We start from the raw sequence: 25,726 nt of genomic DNA on the forward strand, positions 1-25,726 counted from the left end.
GCCATGCAGTGGTGTTCGGGTAGAGTAGGGGGTCGTGCTGTTGGTGGTGTATTAGGGCTTATTGCAGTGGTGTTTGGGCAGAGTAGGGGGTGGTGCTGGAGGTGGTGTTTTAGGGTTTAGGGCCATGCAGTGGTGTTCGGGCAGTGTAGGGGGTCGTGCTGGGGGTGGTGTTTTAGGTCTTAGGGCAGTGTAGAGGTGTTTGGGCAGTGTAGGCGGTGGTGCTGGAGGTGTTTTTTTGGGTTTAGGGCAGTGCAGAGGTGTTCAGGCAGTGTAGGGGGTCGTGCTGGGGTGGTGTTTCAGGGTTTAGGGCAGTGCAGTGGTGTTCGGGCAGAGTAGGGGGTGGTGCTGGAGGTGGTGTTTTAGGGTTTAGGGCCATGCAGTGGTGTTCGGGTAGTGTAGGGGGTCGTGCTGGGGTGGTGTTTTAGGGTTTAGGGCAGTGCAGTGGTGTTCGGGCAGTGTAGGGGGTCGTGCTGGGGTTGTGTTTTAGGGCTTAGGGCAGTGTAGTGGTGTTCGGGCAGTGTAGGGGGTGGTGCTGGAGGTGTTTTTTTTGGGTTTAGGGCAGTGCAGTGGTGTTCGGGCAGTGTGGGGGGTCATGCTGGGGGTGGTGTTTTAGGGTTTAGGGCAGTGGTGTTCGGGCAGTGTAGGAGGTCTTGCAGGGGGTGGTGTTTCATGGTTTAGGGCAGTGGTGTTGGGGCAGTGTTAGGGGTCTTGCTGGGGGTCGTGTTTCAGGGTTTAGGTCAGTGGTATGGGCAGTGTAGGGGGTCTTGCTGGGGGTGATGTTTCAGGGTGTAGGGCAGTGCAGTGGTGTTAGGGCAGTGTAGGGGATCATGCGGGAGTGGTGTTTCAGGGTTTAGGGCAGTGCAGTGGTGTTCTGGCAGTGTAAGGGGTCATGCTGGGGCTGGTGTTTCAGGGTTTAGGGCAGTGCAGTTGTGTTCAGGCAGTGTAGGGGGTCGTGCTGGGGGTAGAGTTTCAGGGTGTAGGGCAGTGCAGTGGTGTTCGGGCAGTGTGGCGGGTCATGCTGGGGGTGGTGTTTTAGGGTTTAGGGCCATGCAGTGGTGTTCGGGTAGTGTAGGGGGTCATGCTGTGGGTGGTGTATTAGGGCTTAGTGCAGTGGTGTTCGGGCAGAGTAGGGGGTGGTGCTGGAGGTGGTGTTTTAGGGTTTAGGGCCATGCAGTGGTGTTCAGGTAGTGTAGGGGGTCGTGCTGGGGTGGTGTTTTAGGGTTTAGGGCAGTGCAGTGGTGTTCGGGCAGTGTAGGGGGTCATGCTGGGGTTGTGTTTTAGGGCTTAGGGCAGTGTAGTGGTGTTCGGGCAGTGTAGGGTGTGGTGCTGGAGGTGTTTTTTTGGGTTTAGGGCAGTGCAGTGGTGTTCGGGCAGTGTAGGGGGTCGTGCTGGGGTGGTGTTTCAGGGTGTAGGGCAGTGCAGTGGTTTTTGGACAGTGTAGATGGTCGTGCTGGGGCTAGTGTTTCAGGGTTTAGGGCAGTGCAGTGGTGTTCGGTCAGTGTAGGGGGTCGTATTGGGGATGGTGTTTCAGGGTTTAGGGCAGTGTAGTGGTGTACGGCAGTGTGGGGGGTCGTGCAGGGGGTGGTGTTTCAGGGTTTAGGGCAGAGCAGTGATGTTCGGGCAGTGTGGGGGGGACGTGCAGGGGGTGGTGTTTCAGGGTTTAGGGCACTGCAGTGGTGTTCGGGCAGTGTGGGGGGTCTTGCAGGGGGGTGGTGTTTCAGGGTTTAGGGCAGTGCAGTGGTGTTCGGGCAGTGTAGGGGGGTCATGCTGGGGGTGGTGTTTTAGGGCTTAGGGCAGTGTAGTGGTGTTCGGGCATTGTAGGGGGTGGTGCTGGAGGTGTTTTTGGGGGTTTAGGGCAGTTCAGTGGTGTTCGGGCAGTGTAGGTGGTCGTGCTGAGGTGGTGTTTCAGGGTTTAGGGCAGTGCAGTGGTGTTAGGGCAGTGTAGGGGATCATGCAGGAGTGGTGTTTCAGGATTTAGAGCAGTGCAGTGGTGTTCTGGCAGTGTAAGGGGTCATGCTGGGGCTGGTGTTTCAGGGTTTAGGGCAGTGCAGTGGTGATCGGGCAGTGTGGCGGGTCATACTGGGGGTGGTGTTTTAGGGTTTAGGGCCATGCAGTGGTGTTCGGGTAGTGTAGGGGGTCGTGCTGTGGGTGGTGTATTAGGGCTTAGTGCAGTGGTGTTCGGGCAGTGTAGGGGGTCATGCTGGGGGTGGTGTTTTAGGGCTTAGGGCAGTGTAGAGGTGTTCGGGCAGTGTAGGCGGTGGTGCTGGAGGTGTTTTTTTGGGTTTAGGGCAGTGCAGTGGTGTTCGGGCAGTGTAGGGGGTCGTGCTGGTGTGGTGTTTCAGGGTATAGGGCAGTGCAGTGGTGTTAGGGCAGTGTAGGGGTCTTGCAGGGGGTTGTGTTTCAGAGTTTACGGCAGTGGTGTTTGGGCAGTGTAGGGCGGCTTTCTTGGGGGTGGTGTTTCAGGTATTAGGGCAGTGGTGTTCGGGCAGTGTAGGGGGTCTTGCAGGGGGTAGTGTTTCATGGTTTAGGGAAGTGGTGTTCGGGCAGTGTTAGGGGTCTTGCTGGGTGTCGTGTTTCAGGGTTTAGGTCAGTGGTATGGGCAGTGTAGGGGGTCTTGCTGGGGGTGGTGTTTCAGGGTGCAGGGCAGTGCAGTGGTGTTAGGGCAATGTAGGGGATCATGCCGGAGTGGTGCTTCAGGGTTTAGGGCAGTGAAGTGGTGTTCTGGCAGTGTAAGGGGTCATGCTGGGACTGGGGTTTCAGGGTTTAGGGCAGTCCAGTGGTGTTCGGGCAGTGTAGGGGGTCGTGCTGGGGGTGGAGTTTCAGGGTTTAGGGCAGTGCAGTGGTTTTCGGGCAGTGTAGATGGTCGTGCTGGGGCTAGTGTTTTAGGGTTTAGGGCAGTGCAGTGGTGTTCGGTCAGTGTAGGGGTCGTGCTGGGGCTGGTGTTTCAGGGTTTAGGGCAGAACAGTGGTGTTCGGGCAGTATAGGGGGTCTTGCTGTGGGTGGTGTTTCAGGGTTTAGGGCAGTGCAGTGGTGTTCGGGCAGTGTGGGGGGTCTTGCAGAGGGGTGGTGTTTCAGGGTTTAGTGCAGTGGTGTACGGGCAGTGTGGGGGGACGTGCAGGGTGTGGTGTTTCAGGGTTTAGGGCAGTGCAGTGGTGTTCGGGCAGTGTGGGGGGTCTTGCAGGTAGTGGTGTTTCAGGGGTTAGGGCAGTGCAGTGTTCCTGCAGTGTTGGGTGTCTTGCTGGCGGTGGTGTTTCAGGGTTTAGGGCAGCTCAGTGGTGTTCGGGCAGTGTAGGGGGTCTTGCTGGGGGTGGTGTTTCAGGGTTTAGGGCAGTGGAGTTTGGGCAGTGTAGGGGGTCTTGCTGGGGGTGGTGTTTCAGGATTTAGGGCAGTGCAGTGGTGTTCTGGCAGTGTAAGGGGACATGCTGGGGCTGGTGTTTCAGGGTTTAGGGCAGTGCAGTGGTGTTCGGGCAGTGTAGGGGGTCGTGCTGGGGATGGAGTTTCAGGGATTAGGGCAGTGCAGTGGTGTTCGGGCAGTGTAGTAGGTCGTGCTGTGGGTGGTGTATTAGGGCTTAGTGCAGTGCAGTGCAGTGGTGTTCGGGCAGAGTAGGGGGTGGTGCTGGAGGTGGTGTCTTAGGGTTTAGGGCCATGCAGTGGTGTTCGGGTAGTGTAGGGGGTCGTGCAGGGGTGGTGTTTTAGGGTTTAGGGCAGTGCAGTGGTGTTCGGGCAGTGTAGGGGGTCGTGCTGGGGGTGGTGTTTTAGGGCTTAGGGCAGTGTAGTGGTGTTCGGGCAGTGTAGGGGGTGGTGCTGGAGCTGTTTTTTTGGGGTTTAGGGCAGTGCAGTGGTGTTCGGGCAGTGTGGGGGTTCGTGCTGGGTTGGTGTTTCAGGGTTTAGGGCAGTGGTGTTCGGGCAGTGTAGGGGGGTCTTGCAGGGGGTGGTGTTTCAGGGTTTAGGGCAGTGGTGTTCGGGCAGTGTTAGGGGTCTTGCTGGGGGTCGTGTTTCAGGGTTTAGGTCAGTGGTTTGGGCAGTGTAAGGAGTCTTGCTGGGGGTGGTGTTTCAGGGTGTAGGGCAGTGCAGTGGTGTTCTGGCAGTGTAAGGGGTCGTGCTGGGCTGGTGGTTTAGGGCAGTGCAGTGGTGTTCGGGCAGTGTAGGGGGTCGTGCTGCAGGTGGAGTTTCAGGGTTTAGGGCAGTGCAGTGGTGTTCGGTCAGTGTAGGGGTCGTGCTGGGGCTGGTGTTTCAGGGTTTAGGGCAATGCAGTGGTATTTGGGCAGTGTAGGGGATGTGCAGGGGGGTGGTGTTTCAGGGTTTAGGGCAGAGCAGTGGTGTTCGGGCAGTGTAGGGGTCTTGCTGGGGGTGGTGTTTCGGGGTTTAGGGCAGTGCACTGCTGTACGGGCAGTGTGGGGGGGACATGCAGGGGGTGGTGTTTCAGGGTTTAGGGCAGTGCAGTGGTGTTCGGGCAGTGTGGGGGGTCTTGCAGGGGGTGGTGTTTCAGGGTTTAGGGCAGTGCAGTGTTGTTCGTGCAGTGTTTGGTGTCTTGCTGGGGGTGGTGTTTCAGGGTTTAGGGCAGCTCAGTGGTGTTCGGGCAGTGTAGGGGGTCTTGCTGGGGGTGGTGTTTCAGGGTTTAGGGCAGTGGAGTTTGGGCAGTGTAGGGGGTCTTGCTGTGGGTGGTCTTTCAGTGTTTAGGGCAGTGCAGTGGTGTTAGGGCAGTGTAGGGGATCATGTGGGAGTGGTGTTTTAGGGTTTAGGGCAGTGCAGTGGTGTTCGGGCAGTGTAGGGGGTCGTGCCGGGGATGGAGTTTCAGGGTTTAGGGCAGTGCAGTGGTTTTCGGGCAGTGTAGATGGTCGTGCTGGGGCTGGTGTTTCAGGGTTTATCGCAGTGCTGTGTTCGGTCAGTGTAGGGGGTCGTGCTGGGGCTGGTGTTTCAGCATTTAGAGCAGAGCAGTGGTGTTCGGGCAGTGTAGGGGGTCGTGCTGGGACTGGCGTTTCAGGGTTTAGGGCAGTGCAGTGGTGTTCGTTCAGTGTAGGGGGTCTTACTGGGGGTGGCGTTTCCGTGTTTAGGGCAGTGCAGTGGTGTTCGGGCAGTGTAGGGGGTCTTGCTGGGGGTGGTGTTTCAGGGTTTAGGGTAGTGTAGTGGTGTACAGGCAGTGTGGGGAGTCGTGCAGGGGGGTGGTGTTTCAGGGTTTAGGGCAGAGCAGTGGTGTTCAGGCAGTGTGGGGGGATGTGCAGGGGGTTGGTGTTTCAGGGTTTAGGGCAGTGCAGTGGTGTTCGGGCAGAGTGGGGGGTCATGCAGGGGCTGATGTTTCAGGGTTTAGGGCAGAGCAGTGGTGTTGGGGCAGTGTAGGGGGTCTTGCTGGGACTGGCATTTCAGGGTTTAGGGCAGTGCAGTGGTGTTCGGGCAGTGTAGTGGGATGTGCAGGGGGGTGGTGTTTCAGGGTTTAGGGCAGTGCAGTGGTGTTCGGGCAGAGTGGGGGGTCATACAGGAGGTGGTGTTTCAGGGTTTAGGGCAGAGCAGTGGTGTTCGGGCAGAGTGGGGGGTCATACAGGAGGTGGTGTTTCAGGGTTTAGGGCAGAGCAGTGGTGTTCAGGTAGTGTAGGGGGCCTTGCTGGGACTGGCGTTTCAGGGTTTAGGGCAGTGCAGTGGTGTTCGGGCAGTGTAGGGGTCTTGCTGGGGGTGGGGATTCAGAGTTTAGGGCAGTGCAGTGGTGTACGGGCAGTGTGGGGGGCCGTGCAGGGAGGTGGTGTTTCAGGGTTTAGGGCAGTGCAGTGGTGTTCGGGCAATGTGGGGGGTCTTGCAGGGGGTGGTGTTTAAGGGTTTAGGACAGTTCAGTGGTGTTCGGGCAGTGTAGGGTGTCCTGCTGGGGGTGGTGTTTCAGGGTTTACGGCAGTGGAGTTTGGTCAGTGTAGGGGGTCTTGCTGGGGGTGGTGTTTCAGTGTTTAGGGCAGTGCAGTGGTGTTCGGGCAGTGTAGGGGGTCTTGCTGGGGTGGTGTTTCAAGGTTTAGGACAGTGAAATTGCATACAGGCAGTGTAGGGGGTTGTGCTGGGGGTGGGGGTTTAGGACAGTGCAGTTGTGTTCGGGCAGTGTAGGGGAGCGTGCTGGGGCTGGCGTTTCAGGGTTGGTGCAGTGGTGTTCGGGCAGTGTAGGGGGTCGTGCTGGGGCTGGCTTTTCAGGGTTTGGGGCAGTGCAGTAGTGTTCGTGCAGTGTTGGGGGTCTTGCTGGGGGTAGTGTTTCAGGGTTTAGGGCAGTGGTGTTCTGGCAGTGTAGGGGGTCTTGCTGGGGTGGTGTTTCAGGTTTTAGGGTAGTGCAGTGGTGTTCTCGCAGTGTAGGGGGTCTTGCTGGGGGTGGTGTTTCAGGTTTTAGGGCAGTGGTGTTCGCGCAGTGTAGGGGGTCTTGCTGGGGGTGTTTTTCAAGGTTTAGGGAAGTGGCGTTCGGGCAGTGTAGGGGGTCTTGCTGGGGGTGGTGTTTCAGGGTGTAGGGCAGTGCAGTGGTGTTCGGGCTGTGTGGGGGGTCGTGTAGGGGGGTGGTGTTTCAGGGTTTAAGGCAGAGCAGTGGTGTTCGGGCAGTGTGGGGGAATGTGCAGGCGGTAGTGTTCAGGGTTTAGGGCAGTGCAGTGCAGTAGTGTTTAGGCAGTGTGGGGGTGATGCTGGAGCTGGTGTTTTGGGGTTTAGAACAGTGCAGTGGTGATCGGGCAGTGTGGCGGGTCATGCTGGGGGTGGTGTTTTAGGGTTTAGCGCAGTGCAGTGGTTTTCGGGCAGTGTAGGGGGTCGTGCTGGGGCTGGCGTTTCAGGGTTTAGGGCAGTGCAGTGGTGTTCGGGCAGTGTAGGGGGTCGTGCTGGGGTTGGCCTTTCAGGGTTTATGGCAGTGCAGTGGTGTTAAGGCAGTGTTGGGGGTCGTGCAGGGGGTGGTGTTTCAGGGTTTAGCGCAGTGCAGTGGTGTTCGTGCAGTGTTGGTGGTCTTGCTGGGGGTAGTGTTTCACGGTTTAGGGCAGTGGTGTTCTGGCAGTGTAGGGGGTCTTGTTGGGGGTGCTGTTTCAGGCTTTAGGGCGGTGGTGTTCGGGTAGTGTAGGGGGTCTTGCGGGGGGTGGCGTTTCAGGGTTTAGGCTTAGTGCACTGGTGTTCGGGCAGTGTAGGGGGTCGTGCTGGGGCTGGCGTTTCAGGGTTTAGGGCAGTGCAGTGGTGTTCGGGCAGTGTAGGGGGTCGTGCTGGGGTTGGCCTTTCAGGGTTTAGGGCAGTGCAGTGGTGTTCGGGCAGTGTAGGGGGTCGTGCTGGGGCTGGCGCTTCAGGGTTTAGGGCAGTCCAGTGATGTTCCTGCAGTGTTGGGTGTCTTGCTGGGGGTAGTGTTTCAGGGTTTAGGGCAGTGGTGTTCTAGCAGTATAGGGGGTCTTGCTGGGGTGGTGTTTCAGGGTTTAGGGCAGTGCAGTGGTGTTCTGGCAGTGTAGGGGGTCTTGCTAGGGTGGTGTTTCAGGCTTTAGGGCAGTGGTGTTAGGGCAGTGTAGGGGGTCTTGCTGGGGGTGGTGTTTCAGGGTTTAGGGAAGTGGCGTTCGGGCAGTGTAGGGGGTCTTGCTGGGGGTGGTGTTTCAGGGTTTAAGGCAGTGCAGTGGTGTTTGGGCAGTAGTTCAGGGGGGTGGTGTTTCAGGGTTTAGGGCAGTGCAGTGGTGTTTGGGCAGTGTGGGGGGTTGTGTAGGGGGGTGGTGTTCCAGGGTTTAGGGCAGAGCAATGGTGTACGGGCAGTTGTGCAGGGGGTAGTGTTTCAGGGTTTTGGGCAGTGCAGTGGTGTTCGTGCAGTGTGGTCGTACTGGGGCTGGTGTTTCAGGGTTTAGGGCAGTGCAGTGGCGTTCGGGCAGTGTAGGGGGCTGTGCTGGGGGTGGCGGTTCAGGGTTTAGGGCAGTGCAGTGGTGTTCGGGCAGTGTAGGGGGTCGTGCTGGTGCTGTCCTTTCAGGGTTTAGGGCAGTGCAGTGGTGTCCGGGCAGTGTAGGGGTCGTGTTGGAGGTGGCATTTCAGGGATTAGGCAGAGCAGTGGTGTTCGGGCAGTGTAGGTGGATGTGCTGGGGGTGGTGTTTCAAGGTTTTGGGCAGAGCAGTGGTGTTCGGGCAGGGTGAGGGGGTCTTGCTGGGGGTGGTGTTTCAGGGATTAGGGAAGTGCAGTGGTGTTCGGGCAGTGTAGGGGGTCTGTTGGTGTTTCAGGGTTTAGGGCAGTAGTGTTTGGGCAGTGTAGGGGGTCTTGCTGGGAGTGGTGTTTCAGGGTTTAGGGCAGTGCAGTGGTGTTCGGGCAGTGTAGGGGATCATGCAGGGGGTGGTGGTTCAGGATTTAGGGCAGTGCAGTGGTGTTCGGGCAATGTAGGGGGTCGTGCTGGGGGTAGTTTTTCAGGGTTTAGGGCAGTGCAGTGGTGTTCGGGCAATGTAGGGGGTCCTGCGGGGTGTGGTCTTTCAGGGTTTAGGGCAGTGCAGTGGTATTCGGGCAGTGTGAGGGGTCGTGCAGGGGGGTGGTGTTGCAGGGTTTAGGGCAGAGCAGTGGTGTTCGGGCAGTGTGGGGGGGTCATGCAGGGGGTGGTGTGTCAGGGTTTAGGGCAGAGCAGTGATGTTCAGGCAGTATAGGGAGTCTTGCTGGGACTGGCGATTCATGGTTTAGGGCAGTGCAGTGGAATTCGGCCAGTGTAGGGGGTCTTGCTGTGGGTGGTGTTTCAGGGTTTAGGGCAGTGCAGTGGTGTACGGGCAGTGTGGGGGGTCGTGCAGGTGGGTGGTGTTTCAGGGTTTAGGGCAGAGCAGTTGTGTTCGGGCAGTGTGGGCGGGATGTGCAGGGGGGTGGTGTTTCAGCTTTTAGGGCAGTGCAGTGGTGTTCGGGCAGTGTGGGGGGGTCTTGCAGGGGGTGGTGTTTCGGGGTTTAGGGCAGTGCAGTGTTGTTCGTGCAGTGTTGGGTGTCTTGCTGGGGGTGGTGTTTCAGGGTTTAGGGCAATTCAGTGGTGTTCGGACAGTGTAGGGGGTCTTGCTGGGGGTGGTGTTTCAGGGTTTAGGGCAGTGGAGTTTGGGCAGTGTAGGGGGTCTTGCTGGGGGCGGTGTTTCAGGGTTTAAGGCAGAGCAGTGGTGTTGGGGCAGTCGTGCAGGGGGGTGGTGTTTCAGGGTTTAGGGCAGTGCAGTGGTGTTTGGGCAGTGTGGGGGGTTGTGTAGGGGGGTGGTGTTTCAGGGTTTAGGGCAGAGTAATGGTGTTCAGACAGTTGTGCAGGGGGTAGTGTTTCAGGGTTTATGGCAGTGCAGTGGTGTTTCGGGCAGTGTGTGGGTCATGCTGGAGCTGGTGTTTTGGGGTTTAGGGCAGTGCAGTGACATTCGGACAGTGTAGGGGGTCATGCTGGGGGTGGCGGTTCAGGGTTGAGGACAGTGCAGTGGTGTTCGGGCAGTGTAGGGGGTCGTGCTGGTGCTGGCGGTTTAGGGCAGTGCAGTGGTGTTCGGGCAGTGTAGGGGTCATGCTGGGGGTGGCATTTCAGGGTTTAGGGCAGAGCAGTGGTGTTCGGGCAGTGTAGGGCGTCGTACTGGGGCTGGCGTTTCAAGGATTAGGCAGAGCAGTGGTGTTCGGGCAGTGCAGGTGGATGTGCTGGGGGTGGCTTTTTAGAGTTTAGCGCAGAGCAGTGGTGTTCGGGCAGGGTGAGGGGGTCTTGCTGGGGGTGGTGTTTCAGGGATTAGGGAAGTGCAGTGGTGTTCGGGCAGTGTAGGGGATCGTGCAGGGGGTGGTGTTTCAGGGTTTAGGGCAGAGTAGTGGTGTTTGGGCAGTGTAGGGGGTCTTGCTGGGACTGGCGTTTCAGGGTTTAGGGCAGTGCAGTGGTGTTCGGGCAGTGTAGGGGGATGTGCATGGGGGTGGTGTTTCAGGGTTTAGGGCAGTGCAGTGGTGTTCGGGCAGAGTGGGGGGGGTCATACAGGAGGTGGTGTTTCAGGGTTTAGGGCAGAGCAGTGGTGTTCAGGTAGTGTAGGGGGCCTTGCTGGGACTGGCGTTTCAGGGTTTAGGGCAGTGCAGTGGTGTTCGGGCAGTGTAGGGGGTCTTGCTGGGGGTGGTGATTCAGAGTTTAGGGCAGTGCAGTGGTGTACGGGCAGTGTGGGGGGTCGTGCAGGGAGGTGGTGTTTCAGGGTTTAGGGCAGTGCAGTGGTGTTCGGGCAGTGTAGGGTGTCTTGCTGGGGGTGGTGTTTCAGGGTTTACGGCAGTGGAGTTTGGTCAGTGTAGGGGGTCTTGCTGGGGGTGGTGTTTCAGTGTTTAGGGCAGTGCAGTGGTGTTCGGGCAGTGTAGGGGGTCTTGCTCGGGTGGTGTTCCAGGGTTTAGGACAGTGAAGTTGCGTACAGGCAGTGTAGGGGGTTGTGCTGGGGGTGGGGGTTTAGGACAGTGCAGTTGTGTTCCGGCAGTGTAGGGGAGCGTGCTGGGGTTGGCGTTTCAGGGTTTAGGGTTAGTGCAGTGGTGCTCGGGCAGTGTAGGGGGTCATGCTGGGGCTGGCTTTTCAGGGTTTGGGGTAGTGCAGTAGTGTTTGTGCAGTGTTGGGGGTCTTGCTGGGGGTAGTGTTTCAGGGTTTAGGGCAGTGGTGTTCTGGCAGGGTAGGGGGTCTTGCTGGGGTGGTGTTTCAGGTTTTAGGGCAGTTCAGTGGTGTTCTCGCAGTGTAGGGGGTCTTGCTGGGGGTGGTGTTTCAGGTTTTAGGGCAGTGGTGTTCACGCAGTGTAGGGGGTCTTGCTGGGGGTGTTTTTCAAGGTTTAGGGAAGTGGCGTTCGGGCAGTGCAGGGGGTCTTGCTGGGGGTGGTGTTTCAGGGTGTAGGGCAGTGCAGTGGTGTTCGGGCTGTGTGGGGGGTTGTGTAGGGGGGTGGTGTTTCAATCAATCAATCAATCAATCAATCATAGGCATTTGTATAGCGCACTGCTCACCCGGAGGGTCTCAAGGCGATGGGGGGGGGGGGGAACGCTACTGCTCGAACAGCCAGGTCTTGAGTTGCTTCCTGAAGGCGAGATGGTCTTGCGTTTTCCGGAGGTGGATGGGGAGGGAGTTCCATGTCTTGGCTACCAGGTAGGAGAAGGATCTTCCTCCGGCGGTGGCTCTGCGGATGCGGGGGACGGTGGCTAGAGCGAGGCTGGCGGAGCGGAGCTGGCGGGTGGGCTTGTGGAAGGTCAGGCGGCTGTTGAGGAACTTGGGGCCCAGGTCGTGGAGGGCCTTGTGTGCGTGGGTGAGGAGTCGGAACGTGATTCTTTTGTTGACGGGGAGCCAGTGCAGGTCTCTCAGGTGTCCGGAGATGTGGCTGTGTCAGGGGATGTCCAGGATGAGTCGTGCTGAGGCGTTCTGGATCCGTTGGAGTTTCTTCTGGAGTTTGGCGGCGGTGCCGGCGTAGAGGGCGTTCCCGTAGTCCAGCCGACTGGTGACGAGGGCCTGGGTGACCGTCTTCCTGGTCTCGGTGGGGATCCACCGGAAGATCTTTTGAAGCATGCGCAGGGTGTTGAAGCATGAAGACGAGACGGCGTTGACTTGTCTGGTCATCGAGAGGGAGGAGTCCAGGATGAAGCCTAGGTTGCGTGCGTTGTCCGTTGGCTATGGGGTGGCTCCCAGGGCGGGGGGCCACCAGGAGTCGTCCCAGGCGGAGGGTGATGATCCCAGGATGAGGACCTCCGTCTTGTCTGAGTTCAGTTTCAGGCGGCTGTTCTTCATCCATTCGGCGACGTCTTTCATCCCTTCGTGTAGGCTGGCTCTGGTGGCGTCCGGGTCGCTGGTGAGGGAGAGGATCAGCTGTGTGTCATCGGCGTAGGTGATGATCTTGAGGTTGTGTTGACGTGCGATGGATGCGAGGGGGCTCATGTAGACGTTGAAGAGGGTGGGGCTGAGCGATGACCCTTGTGGAACGCCGCAGATGACTTCGGTGGCTGCTGACCGGAACGGGGGGAGGCGGACTCTCTGGGTTCTTCCGGCGAGGAATGAGGTGATCCACTCCAGGGCCTTCTCCTGGATGCCGGTGTTGTTCAGGCGCTGTACCAGGGTGCGGTGGCAGTGTTGAACGCTGCGGAGAGGTCCAGGAGGATGAGGGCCGCAGTTTCCCCGTTGTCCATTAGGGATCTGATGTCGTCTGTGGCTGCGATGAGGGCGGTCTCCGTGCTGTGGTTGGCTCGGAAGCCGGATTGCGAGTGGTCGAGGGATCCGTTGGTCTCGAGGAAGGCGGCTAGCTGTCTGTTGACGGTCTTCTCGATGACTTTGGCAGGAAACGGGAGGAGCGAGATGGGGCGGTAGTTCTTGAGGTCGGAGGGGTCTGCAGTTGGTTTCTTAAGCAGGGCACTGATCTCGGCGTGTTTCCAGCACTCCGGGAAGGTGGCGGTGTTGAAGGAGGCGTTGATGTCGCGGAGGTGGGGTGCGATGATGTGGTCGGCCGTGTTGAAGATGTGGTGTGGGCAGGGGTCCGTAGGGGATCCAGAGTGGATGGTGTTCATTGTGCGTGTTGTGTCTTCGGTGCTGACTGGGGTCCAGGTGCGGAGGGTGGCGGTGGGGGGCATCGGTTCGGTGGTGGGGTTCATGGTTGGTGGGCCGAAGCTGTTGTGAATGCTGGTGATCTTGTCGTGGAAGAAGGCTGCGAGGGAGTCGCAGAGGTCTTGCGAGGGAGTGATGTCATTGTTTCCGGCGTCGGGGTTGGAGAGCTCTTTGACGATGCTGAAGAGTTCCTTGCTGTTGTGGGTGTTGTTGTCCAGTCGTTCCTTGAAGGCTGTCTTCTTTGTGGCGTGTATCAGTTGGTGGTGTTTGCGGGTGGCGTGTTTGAGGGCCGTCATGTTGTCTGTGGTCTGGTTGGTGCGCCAGGTGTTCTCCAGGGAGCGGCAGTTCTTCTTGGAGGTGATGAGCTCGTCGGTGAACCAGGAGGCTTTCTTGCTGCCGCGTCTGCTGGGGGGGTTCTTCTTCAGTGGTGCGAGGGCGTCTGCGCAGTTGATGATCCACTGTGTGAGGTTGTTGGTGGCTTCGTTGGGGTCCGTGGAGCTGGTGGGGGGGTTCTGGCTGAGGAAGGTGGTGAGCTGGTTGCCGGTGATCTTGTTCCAGCTCCTGCGGGGGGCTTGTTGAGGGTGGTGGTGGGTCGTCGTTTTACTGAAGCTGAAGTGGACGCAGCTGTGGTCAGTCCACTGGAGATTGGTGGAGTGGCTGAAGGTGACGTATTTGCTGGATGAGAAGACTGGGTCAAGCGTGTGGCCGGCGTAGTGGGTGGGGGTGGTTACCAGTTGCTTGAGTCCGAGGTTGGCCAGGTTGTCCAGCAGAGCAGTGGTGTTGCGGTCCTTGTTGTCCTCCAGGTGGAAGTTGAGGTCCCCAGGAGGATGTAGTCGGTGGAATTGATGGCGTGCGGGCTGACGAAGTCTGTGATGTCTTTGCTGAACTGTGTGCGTGGTCCCGGTGGTCTGTAGACGAGGGTGCCTCTGAGCGTGGCCTTGGGGTCGGTGTGTATCTGGAAGTGGAGGTGTTCGGCGGAGGTGAAGGTGTCATCGGAGTTGGTCGTGATGCGGATGGTGTTCTTGTGGATGATGGCGATGCCTCCTCCTGTCTGGTTGACGCAGTCCTTCCTGGTGATTTTGTAGCCTTCTGGGACGGCGATGGCGACGTCGAGCGCTGAGGAGGCGTTCATCCAGGTTTCCGTCAGGAAGGCGATGTCTGGTGCTGTCGAGTTGAGGAGGTTCCAGAGTTCGACGGCATGCCTGTGAACGGAGCGGGTGTTGAGCAGGATGCACATCAGGTGTTTGTTGCTGGGGCTCGGTTTAGCAGGTGCGGTGTTGGGTCGGAGGCCGGTGAAGCGGCAGGTCAGGCAGGTGAAGGGTCCGTGGGTGCGTCTCGGGGTGGCTCGGTAGCAGGCGGTGTTTCGGCCGGCGTTGAGCGCGTGGAGGGTTTTGGCGTCGTAGATGTGCAGGGTGAGCTGGCGAGGGCGAGGACCAGGGGGTCTGGAGCTGGGCGCGGTCCAGGCGCGGACGGGCGCAGACGGGCTTACCTTTGGTGCACCTTCGGCGCTCAATCGGCGCTACCGCTGCGCGCGTCCGCTGCGCGGTCGCTCTGGGGGCGTCATAAGTAAGGAGCCGGAAGGGAGGAGCAGCTGGGTGGCGGGAGCGGGGCGGCGAATGGAATCACAGGGGGGCGGGGCCGCAGGGAGGCAGCGGCGGGAAATTCCAAGAAGCAGCGGGCAGCGGGAAATTCCTAGGAGCAGCGGGAAATTCCCAGGAGCAGCGGGCAGCAAGCGAAGGAATCTGCAGGCAGGAGGCGGCAAAGGCAGGCAGCAGAGGTAGCAGTGAGTGGGGCGACCAAGCCCTGTGGAGGGCTGAGCGGTCACACTCTGTGGTCCCCTGCGGTCCCCTTAAGTAAGGAGCTGGGAGGGAGGAGCAGCTGGGTGGCGGGAGCGGGGCGGCGAATGGAATCACAGGGGGGCGGGGCCGCAGGGAGGCAGCGGCAGGAAATTCCAAGAAGCAGCAGGCAGCGGGAAATTCCCAGGAGCAGCGGGAAATTCCCAGGAGCAGCGGGCAGCGAGCGAAGGAATCTGCAGGCAAGAGGCGGCAAAGGCAGGCAGGAGCGGCAGCAGTGAGTGGGGCGACCAAGCCCTGTGGAGGGCTGAGCGGTCACAAACAGGGTTTAAGGCAGAGCAGTGGTGTTCGGGCAGTCGTGCAGGGGGTTGGTGTTTCAGGCTTTAGGGCAGTGCAGTGGTGTTCGGACAGTGTGGGGGGTTGTGTAGAGGGTGGTGCTTCAGGGTTTAGTGCAGAGCAATGGTGTTCGGGCAGTTGTGCAGGGGGTAGTGTTTCAGGGTTTAGGGCAGTGCAGTAGTGTTTAGGCAGTGTGGGGGTGATGCTGGAGCTGGTGTTTTGGGGTTTAGAACAGTGCAGTGGTGATCGGGCAGTGTGGTGGGTCATGCTGGGGGTGGTGTTTTAGGGTTTAGCGCAGTGCAGTGGTTTTCGGGCAGTGTAGGGGGTCGTGCTGGGGCTGGCATTTCAGGGTTTAGGGCAGTGCAGTGGTGTTCGGGCAGTGTAGGGGGTCGTGCTGGGGTTGGCCTTTCAGGGTTTACGGCAGTGCAGTGGTGTTCGTGCAGTGTTGGGGTCTTGCTGGGGGTAGTGTTTCACGGTTTAGGGCAGTGGTGTTCTGGTAGTATAGGGGGTCTTGCTGGGGTGGTGTTTCAGGGTTTATTGCACTGCAGTGGTGTCCTGGCAGTGTAGGGGGTCTTTCTGGGGGTGGTGTTTCAGGCTTTAGGGCAGTGGTGTTCGGGTAGTGTATGGGGTCTCGCTGGGGGTGGCGTTTCAGGGTTTAGGCTTAGTGCAGTGGTGTTCGGGCAGTGTAGGGGGTTGTGCTGGGGCTGGCATTTCAGGGTTTAGGGCAGTGGTGTTCGGGCAGTGTAGGGGGTCTTGTTGGGGGGTGGTGTTTCAGGGTTTAGGGAAGTGGCGTTCGGGCAGTGTAAGGGGTCTTGCTGGGGGTGGTGTTTCAGGGTGTAGGGCAGTGCAGTGGTGTTTGGGCAGTGTGGGGGGTCGTGTAGGGGAGTGGTGTTTCAGGGTTTAAGGCAGTGCAGTGGTGTTCAGGCAGTGTAGTGGGTCTTGCTCCGGGTGATGTTTCAGGGTTTAGGGCAGTGCAGTGGTGTTTGGGCAGTGTGGGGGGTTGTGTAGGGGGGTGGTGTTTCAGGGTTTATGGCAGAGCAATGGTGTATGGGCAGTTGTGCAGTGTGGGGGTCATGCTGCAGCTGGTGTTTTGGGGTTTAGGGCAGTGCAGTGGTGTTCGTGCAGTGTGGTCGTACTGGGGCTGGTGTTTCAGTGTTTAGGGTAGTGCAGTGGCGTTCGGGCAGTGTAGGTGGCTGTGCTGGGGGTGGCGGTTTAGGGCAGTGCAGTGGTGTTCGGGCAGTGTAGGGGGTCGTGCTGGTGCTGTCCTTTCAGGGTTTAGGGCAGTGCACTGGTGTCCGGGCAGTGTAGGGGTCGTGTTGGAGGTGGCATTTCAGGGTTTAGGGCAGAGCCGTGGTGTTTGGGCAGTGTAGGGCTTCGTGCTGGGGCTGGCATTTCAGGGATTAGGCAGAGCAGTGGTGTTCGGGCAGTGTAGGTGGATGTGCTGGGGGTGGTGTTTCAGGGTTTAGGGCAGAGCAGTGGTGTTCGGGCAGGGTGAGAGGGTCTTGCTGGGGGTGGTGTTTCAGGGATTAGGGAAGTGCAGTGGTGTTCGGGCAGTGTAGGGGGTCTGTTGGTGTTTCAGGGTGTAGGGCAGTAGTGTTTGGGCAGTGTAGGGGGTCTTGCTGGGAGTGGTGTTTCAGGGTTTAGGGCAGTGCAGTGGTGTTCGGGCAGTGTAGGGGATCATGCAGGGGGTGGTGTTTCAGGATTTAGGGCAGTGCAGTGGTGTTTGGGCAATGTAGGGGGTCGTGCTGGGGGTTGTTTTTCAGGGTTTAGGGCAGTGCAGTGGTGTTCGGGCAATGTAGGGGGTCCTGCGGAGTGTGGTCTTTCAGGGTTTAGTGCAGTGGTATTCGGGCAGTGTGAGGGGTCATGCTGGGGCTGGTGGTTTAGGGCAGTGCAGTGGTGTACAGGCAGTGTGGGGGGTCGTGCAGGGGGGTGGTGTTGCAGGGTTTAGGGCAGAGCAGTGGTGTTCGGGCAGTGTGGGGGGGTCATGCAGGGGGTGGTGTGTCAGGGTTTAGGGCAGTGCAGTGGTGGTCGGGCAGTGTAGTGGGTCTTGCTGGGGGTGGTGTTTCAGGGTTTAGGCAGTGCAGTGGTGTACGGGCAGTGTGGGGGGTCGTGCAGGGGGGTGGTGTTTCAGGGTTTAGGGCAGAGCAGTTGTGTTCGGGCAGTGTGGGCGGGATGTGCAGGGGGGTGGTGTTTCAGCTTTTAGGGCAGTGCAGTGGTGTTCGGGCAGTGTGGGGGGGTCTTGCAGGGGGTGGTGTTTCAGGGTTTAGGGCAATTCAGTGGTGTTCGGACATTGTAGGGGGTCTTGCTGGGGGTGGTGTTTCAGAGTTTAGGGCAGTGGAGATTGGGCACTGTAGGGGGTCTTGCTGGGGGCGGTGTTTCAGGGTTTAAGGCAGAGCAGTGGTGTTGGGGCAGTCGTGCAGGGGGTGGTGTTTCAGGGTTTAGGGCAGTGCAGTGTTGTTCGTGCAGTGTTGGGTGTCTTGCTGGGGGTGGTGTTTCAGGGTTTAGGGCAATTCAGTGGTGTTCGGACATTGTAGGGGGTCTTGCTGGGGGTGGTGTTTCAGGGTTTAGGGCAGTGGAGTTTGGGCACTGTAGGGGGTCTTGCTGGGGGCGGTGTTTCAGGGTTTAAGGCAGAGCAGTGGTGTTGGGGCAGTCGTACAGGGGGTGGTGTTTCAGGGTTTAGGGCAGTGCAGTTTTGTATGGGCAGTGTGGGGGGTTGTGTAGGGGGATGGTGTTTCAGGGTTTAGGGCAGAGTATTGGTGTTCGGACAGTTGTGCAGGGGGTAGTGTTTCAGGGTTTAGGGCAGTGCAGTGGTGTTCGGGCAATGTAGGGGGTCCTGCGGGGTGTGGTCTTTCAAGGTTTAGGACAGTGCAGTGGTGTTCGGGCAGTGTGAGGGGACATGCTGGGGCTGGTGTTTTAGGGTTTAGGGCAGTGAAGTGGTGTTTGGGCAGTGTAGGGGGTTGTGCTGGGGCTGGAGTTTTAGGGTGTAGGGCAGTGCAGTGGTGATCAGGCAGTGTGGGGGTCGTGCTGGGGTGGTGTTTTAGGGTAGTGCAGTGGTGTTCGGGCAGTGTATGGGGTCGTGCTGTGGGTGTTATATTAGGGCTTAGTGCAGTGGTGTTCGGGCAAAGTAGGGGTTGGTGTTGGAGGTGGTGTTTTAGGGTTTAGGGCAATGCAGTGGTTTTCGGGTAGTGTAGGGGGTCGTGCGGGGGTGGTGTTTTAGGGTTTAGGGCAGTGCAGTGGTGTTCGGGCAGTGTAGGGGGTCGTGCTGGGGGTGGTGTTTTAGGGCTTAGGGCAGTGTAGTGGTGTTTGGGCAGTGTAGGGGGTCGTGCAGGGGTGGTGTTTCAGGGTTTAAGGCAGTGCAGTGGTGTTCGGGCAGTGTAGGGGTCTTGCAGGGGGTTGTGTTTCAGAGTTTACAGCAGTGGTGTTCGGGCAGTGTAGGGGGGTCATGCTGGGGTGGTGTTTCAGGGTTTAGGGCAGTGCAGTGGTGTTCGGGCAGTGTAGAGCATCTTTCTTGGGGGTTGTGTTTCAGGTATTAGGGCAGTGGTGTTCGGGCAGTGTAGGGGGTCTTGCAGGGGGTGGTGTTTCAGGGTTTAGGGCAGTGGTGTTCAGGCAGTGTTAGGGGTCTTGCTGGGGGTCGTGTTTCAGGGTTTAGGTCAGTGGTGTTTGGGCAGTGTAGGGGGTCTTGCTGGGGGTGGCGTTTCAGGGTGTAGGGCAGTGCAGTGGTGTTAGGGCAGTGTAGGGGATCATGCGGGAGTGGTGTTTCAGGGTTTAGGGCAGTGCAGTGGTGTTCTGGCAGTGTAAGAGGTCGTGCTGGGGCTGGAGTTTCAGGGTTCAGGGCAGTGCAGTGGTGTTCGGGCAGTGTAGGGGGTCGTGCTGGGGGTGGAGTTTCAGGGTTTAGGGCAGTGCAGTTGTATTAGACAGTGTAGATGGTCGTGCTGGGGCTGGTGTTTCAGGGTTTAGGGCAATGCAGTGGTATTCGGGCAGTGTAGGGGGTCATGCTGGGGCTGGTGTTTTAGGGTTTAGGGCAGAGCAGTGATGTTCGGGCAGTGTAGTGGGTCTTGCTGGGGGTGGTGTTTCAGGGTTTAGGGCAGTTAGTGGTGTACAGGCAGTGTGGGGGGTCGTGCAGGGGGGTGGTGTTGCAGGGTTTAGGGCAGAGCAGTGGTGTTCGGGCAGTGTGGGGGGGTCATGCAGGGGGTGGTGTGTCAGGGTTTAGGGCAGTGCAGTGGTGGTCGGGCAGTGTAGTGGGTCTTGCTGGGGGTGGTGTTTCAGGGTTTAGGCAGTGCAGTGGTGTTCGGGCAGTGTGGGGGGTCGTGCAGGGGGGTGGTGTTTCAGGGTTTAGGGCAGAGCAGTGGTGTTCGGGCAGTGTAGGGGGTCTTGCTGGGGGTGGTGTTTCAGGGTTTAGGGCAGTGGAGTTTGGGCACTGTAGGGGGTCTTGCTGGGGGCGGTGTTTCAGGGTTTAAGGCAGAGCAGTGGTGTTGGGGCAGTCGTGCAGGGGGTGGTGTTTCAGGGTTTAGGGCAGAGCAGTGGTGTTCGGGCAGTGTAGGGGGTCGTGCTGGGGGTGGTGTTTTAGGGCTTAGGGCAGTGTAGTGGTGTTTGGGCAGTGTAGGGGGCCGTGCGGGGGTGGTGTTTCAGGGTTTAAGGCAGTGCAGTGGTGTTCGGGCAGTGTAGGGGTCTTACAGGGGGTTGTGTTTCAGGTATTAGGGCAGTGGTGTTCGGGCAGTGTAGGGGGTCATGCTGGGGTGGTGTTTCAGGGTTTAGGGCAGTGCAGTGGTGTTCGGGCAGTGTAGAGCATCTTTCTTGGGGGTTGTGTTTCAGGTATTAGGGCAGTGGTGTTCGGGCAGTGTAGGGGGTCTTGCAGGGGGTGGTGTTTCAGGGTTTAGGGCAGTGGTGTTCGGGCAGTGTTAGGGGTCTTGCTGGGGGTCGTGTTTCAGGGTTTAGGTCAGTGGTGTTTGGGCAGTGTAGGGGGTCTTGCTGGGGGTGGCGTTTCAGGGTGTAGGGCAGTGCAGTGGTGTTAGAGCAGTGTAGGGGATCATGCGGGAGTGGTGTTTCAGGGTTTAGGGCAGTGCAGTGGTGTTCTGGCAGTGTAAGAGGTTGTGCTGGGGCTGGAGTTTCAGGGTTCAGGGCAGTGCAGTGGTGTTCGGGCAGTGTAGGGGGTCGTGCTGGGGGTGGAGTTTCAGGGTTTAGGGCAGTGCAGTTGTATTAGACAGTGTAGATGGTCGTGCTGGGGCTGGTGTTTCAGGGTTTAGGGCAATGCAGTGGTATTCGGGCAGTGTAGGGGGTCATGCTGGGGCTGGTGTTTTAGGGTTTAGGGCAGAGCAGTGATGTTCGGGCAGTGTAGTGGGTCTTGCTGGGGGTGGTGTTTCAGGGTTTAGGGCAGTGTAGTGGTGTACGGGCAGTGTGAGGGGTCGTGCAGGGGGGTGGTGTTGCAGGGTTTAGGGCAGAGCAGTGGTGTTCGGGCAGTGTGGGGGAATGTGCAGCGGGGTGGTGTTTCAGGGTTCAGTGCAGTGGTGTTCGGGCAGTGTGGGGGGTCATGCAGGGGGTGGTGTTTCAGGGTTTAGGGCAGAGCAGTGGTGTTCGGGCAGTGTAGGGGGGTCTTTGCTGGGACTGGTTTTTCAGTGTTTATGGCAGTGCAGTGGTGTGCAGGCAGTGTAGGGGGTCTTGCTGGGGGTGGTGTTTCAGTGTTTAGGGCAGTGCAGTGGTGTTCGGGTAGTGTAGGGGGTCTTGCTGGGGGTGGTGTTTCAGGGTTTAGGGCAGTGCAGTGGTGTACGGGCAGTGTGGGGGGTCGTGTTGGGACTGGCGTTTCAGGGTTTAGGGCAGTGCAGTGGTGTTCGCGCAGTGTAGGGGGTCTTACTGGGGGTGGTGTTTCAGGGTTTAGGGCAGTTCAGTGGTGTTCAGGCAGTGTAGGGGGTCTTGCTGGGGTGGTGTTTCAGGGTTTACGGCAGTGGAGTTTGGTCAGTGTAGGGGGTCTTGCTGGGGTGGTGTTTCAGGGTTTAGGACAGTGAAGTGGCGTAGAGGCAGTGTAGGGGGTCATGCTGGGGGTGGGGTTTTAGGACAGTGCAGTTGTGTTCGGGCAGTGTAGGGGGCATGCTGGGGCTGGCGTTTCAGGGTTTAGGGGCAGTGCAGTGGTGTTCGGGCAGTGTAGGGGGTCGTGCTGGTACTCTCCTTTCAGGGTTTAGGGCAGTGCAGTGGTGTCCGGGTAGTGCAGGGGTCGTGTTGGAGGTGGCATTTCAGGGTTTAGGGCAGAGCTGTGGTGTTTGGGCAGTGTAGGGCTTTGTGCTGGGGCTGGCATTTCAGGGATTAGGCAGAGCAGTGGTGTTCGGGCAGTGTAGGTGGTCTGTTGGTGTTTCAGGGTTTAGGGCAGTAGTGTTTGGGCAGTGTAGGGGGTCTTGCTGGGAGTGGTGTTTCAGGGTTTAGGGCAGTGCAGTGGTGTTCGGGCAGTGTAGGGGATCATGCAGAGGGTGGTGTTTCAGGATTTAGGGCAGTGCAGTGGTGTTCGGGCAATGTAGGGGGTCGTGCTGGGGGTAGTTTTTCAGGGTTTAGGGCAGTGCAGTGGTATTTGGGCAGTGTGAGGGGTCATGCAGAGGGTGGTGTTTCAGGATTTAGGGCAGTGCAGTGGTGTTCGGGCAGTGTAGGGGATCATGCAGAGGGTGGTGTTTCAGGATTTAGGGCAGTGCAGTGGTGTTCGGGCAATGTAGGGGGTCGTGCTGGGGGTAGTTTTTCAGGGTTTAGAGCAGTGCAGTGGTGTTCGGGCAGTGTGGGGGGTCTTGATGGGGGTGGTGTTTCAGTGTTTAGGGCAGTGTAGTGGTGTACGGGCAGTGTGGGGGGTCATGCAGGGGGGTGGTGTTTCAGGGTTTAGGGCAGAGCAGTGGTGTTCGGGCAGTGTGGGGGGGTCATGCAGGGGGTGGTGTTTCAGGGTTTAGGGCAGAGCAGTGATGTTCAGGCAGTGTAGGGTGTCTTACTGTGGGTGGTGTTTCAGTGTTTAGGACAGTGCAGTGGTGGTCGGGCAGTGTAGGGGGTCTTGCTTGGGGTGTTGTTTCAGGGTTTAGGGCAGTGCAGTGGTGTACGGGCAGTGTGGGGGGTCGTGCAGGGGAGTGGTGTTTCAGGGTTTAGGGCAGAGCAGTTGTGTTCAGGCAGTGTGGGCGGGATGTGCAGGGGGGTGGTGTTTCAGCTTTTAGGGTAGTGCAGTGGTGTTCGGGCAGTGTGGGGGGGTCTTGAAGGGGGTGGTGTTTCAGGGTTTAGGGCAGTGCAGTGGTGGTCGGGCAGTGTAGTGGGTCTTGCTGGGGGTGGTGTTTCAGGGTTTAGGCAGTGCAGTGGTGTTCGGGCAGTGTGGGGGGTCGTGCAGGGGGGTGGTGTTTCAGGGTTTAGGGCAGAGCAGTGGTGTTCGGGCAGTGTAGGGGGTCTTGCTGGGGGTGGTGTTTCAGGGTTTAGGGCAGTGGAGTTTGGGCACTGTAGGGGGTCTTGCTGGGGGCGGTGTTTCAGGGTTTAAGGCAGAGCAGTGGTGTTGGGGCAGTCGTGCAGGGGGTGGTGTTTCAGGGTTTAGGGCAGAGCAGTGGTGTTCGGGCAGTGTAGGGGGTCGTGCTGGGGGTGGTGTTTTAGGGCTTAGGGCAGTGTAGTGGTGTTTGGGCAGTGTAGGGGGTCGTGCGGGGGTGGTGTTTCAGGGTTTAAGGCAGTGCAGTGGTGTTCGGGCAGTGTAGGGGTCTTACAGGGGGTTGTGTTTCAGGTATTAGGGCAGTGGTGTTCGGGCAGTGTAGGGGGTCATGCTGGGGTGGTGTTTCAGGGTTTAGGGCAGTGCAGTGGTGTTCGGGCAGTGTAGAGCATCTTTCTTGGGGGTTGTGTTTCAGGTATTAGGGCAGTGGTGTTCGGGCAGTGTAGGGGGTCTTGCAGGGGGTGGTGTTTCAGGGTTTAGGGCAGTGGTGTTCGGGCAGTGTTAGGGGTCTTGCTGGGGGTCGTGTTTCAGGGTTTAGGTCAGTGGTGTTTGGGCAGTGTAGGGGGTCTTGCTGGGGGTGGCGTTTCAGGGTGTAGGGCAGTGCAGTGGTGTTAGAGCAGTGTAGGGGATCATGCGGGAGTGGTGTTTCAGGGTTTAGGGCAGTGCAGTGGTGTTCTGGCAGTGTAAGAGGTTGTGCTGGGGCTGGAGTTTCAGGGTTCAGGACAGTGCAGTGGTGTTCGGGCAGTGTAGGGGGTCGTGCTGGGGGTGGAGTTTCAGGGTTTAGGGCAGTGCAGTTGTATTAGACAGTGTAGATGGTCGTGCTGGGGCTGGTGTTTCAGGGTTTAGGGCAATGCAGTGGTATTCGGGCAGTGTAGGGGGTCATGCTGGGGCTGGTGTTTTAGGGTTTAGGGCAGAGCAGTGATGTTCGGGCAGTGTAGTGGGTCTTGCTGGGGGTGGTGTTTCAGGGTTTAGGGCAGTGTAGTGGTGTACGGGCAGTGTGAGGGGTCGTGCAGGGGGGTGGTGTTGCAGGGTTTAGGGCAGAGCAGTGGTGTTCGGGCAGTGTGGGGGAATGTGCAGCGGGGTGGTGTTTCAGGGTTCAGTGCAGTGGTGTTCGGGCAGTGTGGGGGGTCATGCAGGGGGTGGTGTTTCAGGGTTTAGGGCAGAGCAGTGGTGTTCGGGCAGTGTAGGGGGGTCTTTGCTGGGACTGGCGTTTCAGTGTTTATGGCAGTGCAGTGGTGTGCAGGCAGTGTAGGGGGTCTTGCTGGGGGTGGTGTTTCAGTGTTTAGGGCAGTGCAGTGGTGTTCGGGTAGTGTAGGGGGTCTTGCTGGGGGTGGTGTTTCAGGGTTTAGGGCAGTGCAGTGGTGTACGGGCAGTGTGGGGGGTCGTGTTGGGACTGGCGTTTCAGGGTTTAGGGCAGTGCAGTGGTGTTCGCGCAGTGTAGGGGGTCTTACTGGGGGTGGTGTTTCAGGGTTTAGGGCAGTTCAGTGGTGTTCAGGCAGTGTAGGGGGTCTTGCTGGGGTGGTGTTTCAGGGTTTACGGCAGTGGAGTTTGGTCAGTGTAGGGGGTCTTGCTGGGGTGGTGTTTCAGGGTTTAGGACAGTGAAGTGGCGTAGAGGCAGTGTAGGGGGTCATGCTGGGGGTGGGGTTTTAGGACAGTGCAGTTGTGTTCGGGCAGTGTAGGGGGCATGCTGGGGCTGGCGTTTCAGGGTTTAGGGGCAGTGCAGTGGTGTTCGGGCAGTGTAGGGGGTCGTGCTGGTACTCTCCTTTCAGGGTTTAGGGCAGTGCAGTGGTGTCCGGGTAGTGCAGGGGTCGTGTTGGAGGTGGCATTTCAGGGTTTAGGGCAGAGCTGTGGTGTTTGGGCAGTGTAGGGCTTTGTGCTGGGGCTGGCATTTCAAGGATTAGGCAGAGCAGTGGTGTTCGGGCAGTGTAGGTGGTCTGTTGGTGTTTCAGGGTTTAGGGCAGTAGTGTTTGGGCAGTGTAGGGGGTCTTGCTGGGAGTGGTGTTTCAGGGTTTAGGGCAGTGCAGTGGTGTTCGGGCAGTGTAGGGGATCATGCAGAGGGTGGTGTTTCAGGATTTAGGGCAGTGCAGTGGTGTTCGGGCAATGTAGGGGGTCGTGCTGGGGGTAGTTTTTCAGGGTTTAGGGCAGTGCAGTGGTATTTGGGCAGTGTGAGGGGTCATGCTGGGGCTGGTGGTTTAGGGTTTAGGGCAGTGCAGTCGTGTTCGGGCAGTGTAGGGGTGTGCGGGGCTGGAGTTTTAGGGTTTAGAGCAGTGCAGTGGTGTTCGGGCAGTGTGGGGGGTCTTGATGGGGGTGGTGTTTCAGTGTTTAGGGCAGTGTAGTGGTGTACGGGCAGTATGGGGGGTCATGCAGGGGGGTGGTGTTTCAGGGTTTAGGGCAGAGCAGTGGTGTTCGGGCAGTGTGGGGGGGTCATGCAGGGGGTGGTGTTTCAGGGTTTAGGGCAGAGCAGTGATGTTCAGGCAGTGTAGGGTGTCTTACTGTGGGTGGTGTTTCAGTGTTTAGGACAGTGCAGTGGTGGTCGGGCAGTGTAGGGGGTCTTGCTTGGGGTGTTGTTTCAGGGTTTAGGGCAGTGCAGTGGTGTACGGGCAGTGTGGGGGGTCGTGCAGGGGAGTGGTGTTTCAGGGTTTAGGGCAGAGCAGTTGTGTTCAGGCAGTGTGGGCGGGATGTGCAGGGGGGTGGTGTTTCAGCTTTTAGGGTAGTGCAGTGGTGTTCGGGCAGTGTGGGGGGGTCTTGAAGGGGGTGGTGTTTCAGGGTTTAGGGCAGTGCAGTGGTGGTCGGGCAGTGTAGTGGGTCTTGCTGGGGGTGGTGTTTCAGGGTTTAGGCAGTGCAGTGGTGTTCGGGCAGTGTGGGGGGTCGTGCAGGGGGGTGGTGTTTCAGGGTTTAGGGCAGAGCAGTGGTGTTCGGGCAGTGTAGGGGGTCTTGCTGGGGGTGGTGTTTCAGGGTTTAGGGCAGTGGAGTTTGGGCACTGTAGGGGGTCTTGCTGGGGGCGGTGTTTCAGGGTTTAAGGCAGAGCAGTGGTGTTGGGGCAGTCGTGCAGGGGGTGGTGTTTCAGGGTTTAGGGCAGAGCAGTGGTGTTCGGGCAGTGTAGGGGGTCGTGCTGGGGGTGGTGTTTTAGGGCTTAGGGCAGTGTAGTGGTGTTTGGGCAGTATAGGGGGTCGTGCGGGGGTGGTGTTTCAGGGTTTAAGGCAGTGCAGTGGTGTTCGGGCAGTGTAGGGGTCTTACAGGGGGTTGTGTTTCAGGTATTAGGGCAGTGGTGTTCGGGCAGTGTAGGGGGTCATGCTGGGGTGGTGTTTCAGGGTTTAGGGCAGTGCAGTGGTGTTCGGGCAGTGTAGAGCATCTTTCTTGGGGGTTGTGTTTCAGGTATTAGGGCAGTGGTGTTCGGGCAGTGTAGGGGGTCTTGCAGGGGGTGGTGTTTCAGGGTTTAGGGCAGTGGTGTTCGGGCAGTGTTAGGGGTCTTGCTGGGGGTCGTGTTTCAGGGTTTAGGTCAGTGGTGTTTGGGCAGTGTAGGGGGTCTTGCTGGGGGTGGCGTTTCAGGGTGTAGGGCAGTGCAGTGGTGTTAGAGCAGTGTAGGGGATCATGCGGGAGTGGTGTTTCAGGGTTTAGGGCAGTGCAGTGGTGTTCTGGCAGTGTAAGAGGTTGTGCTGGGGCTGGAGTTTCAGGGTTCAGGGCAGTGCAGTGGTGTTCGGGCAGTGTAGG

This window comes from Triturus cristatus, chromosome 5_1 (genome assembly GCF_964204655.1).
Source record: "Triturus cristatus chromosome 5_1, aTriCri1.1, whole genome shotgun sequence".
Classification (NCBI taxonomy): domain Eukaryota; kingdom Metazoa; phylum Chordata; class Amphibia; order Caudata; family Salamandridae; genus Triturus; species Triturus cristatus.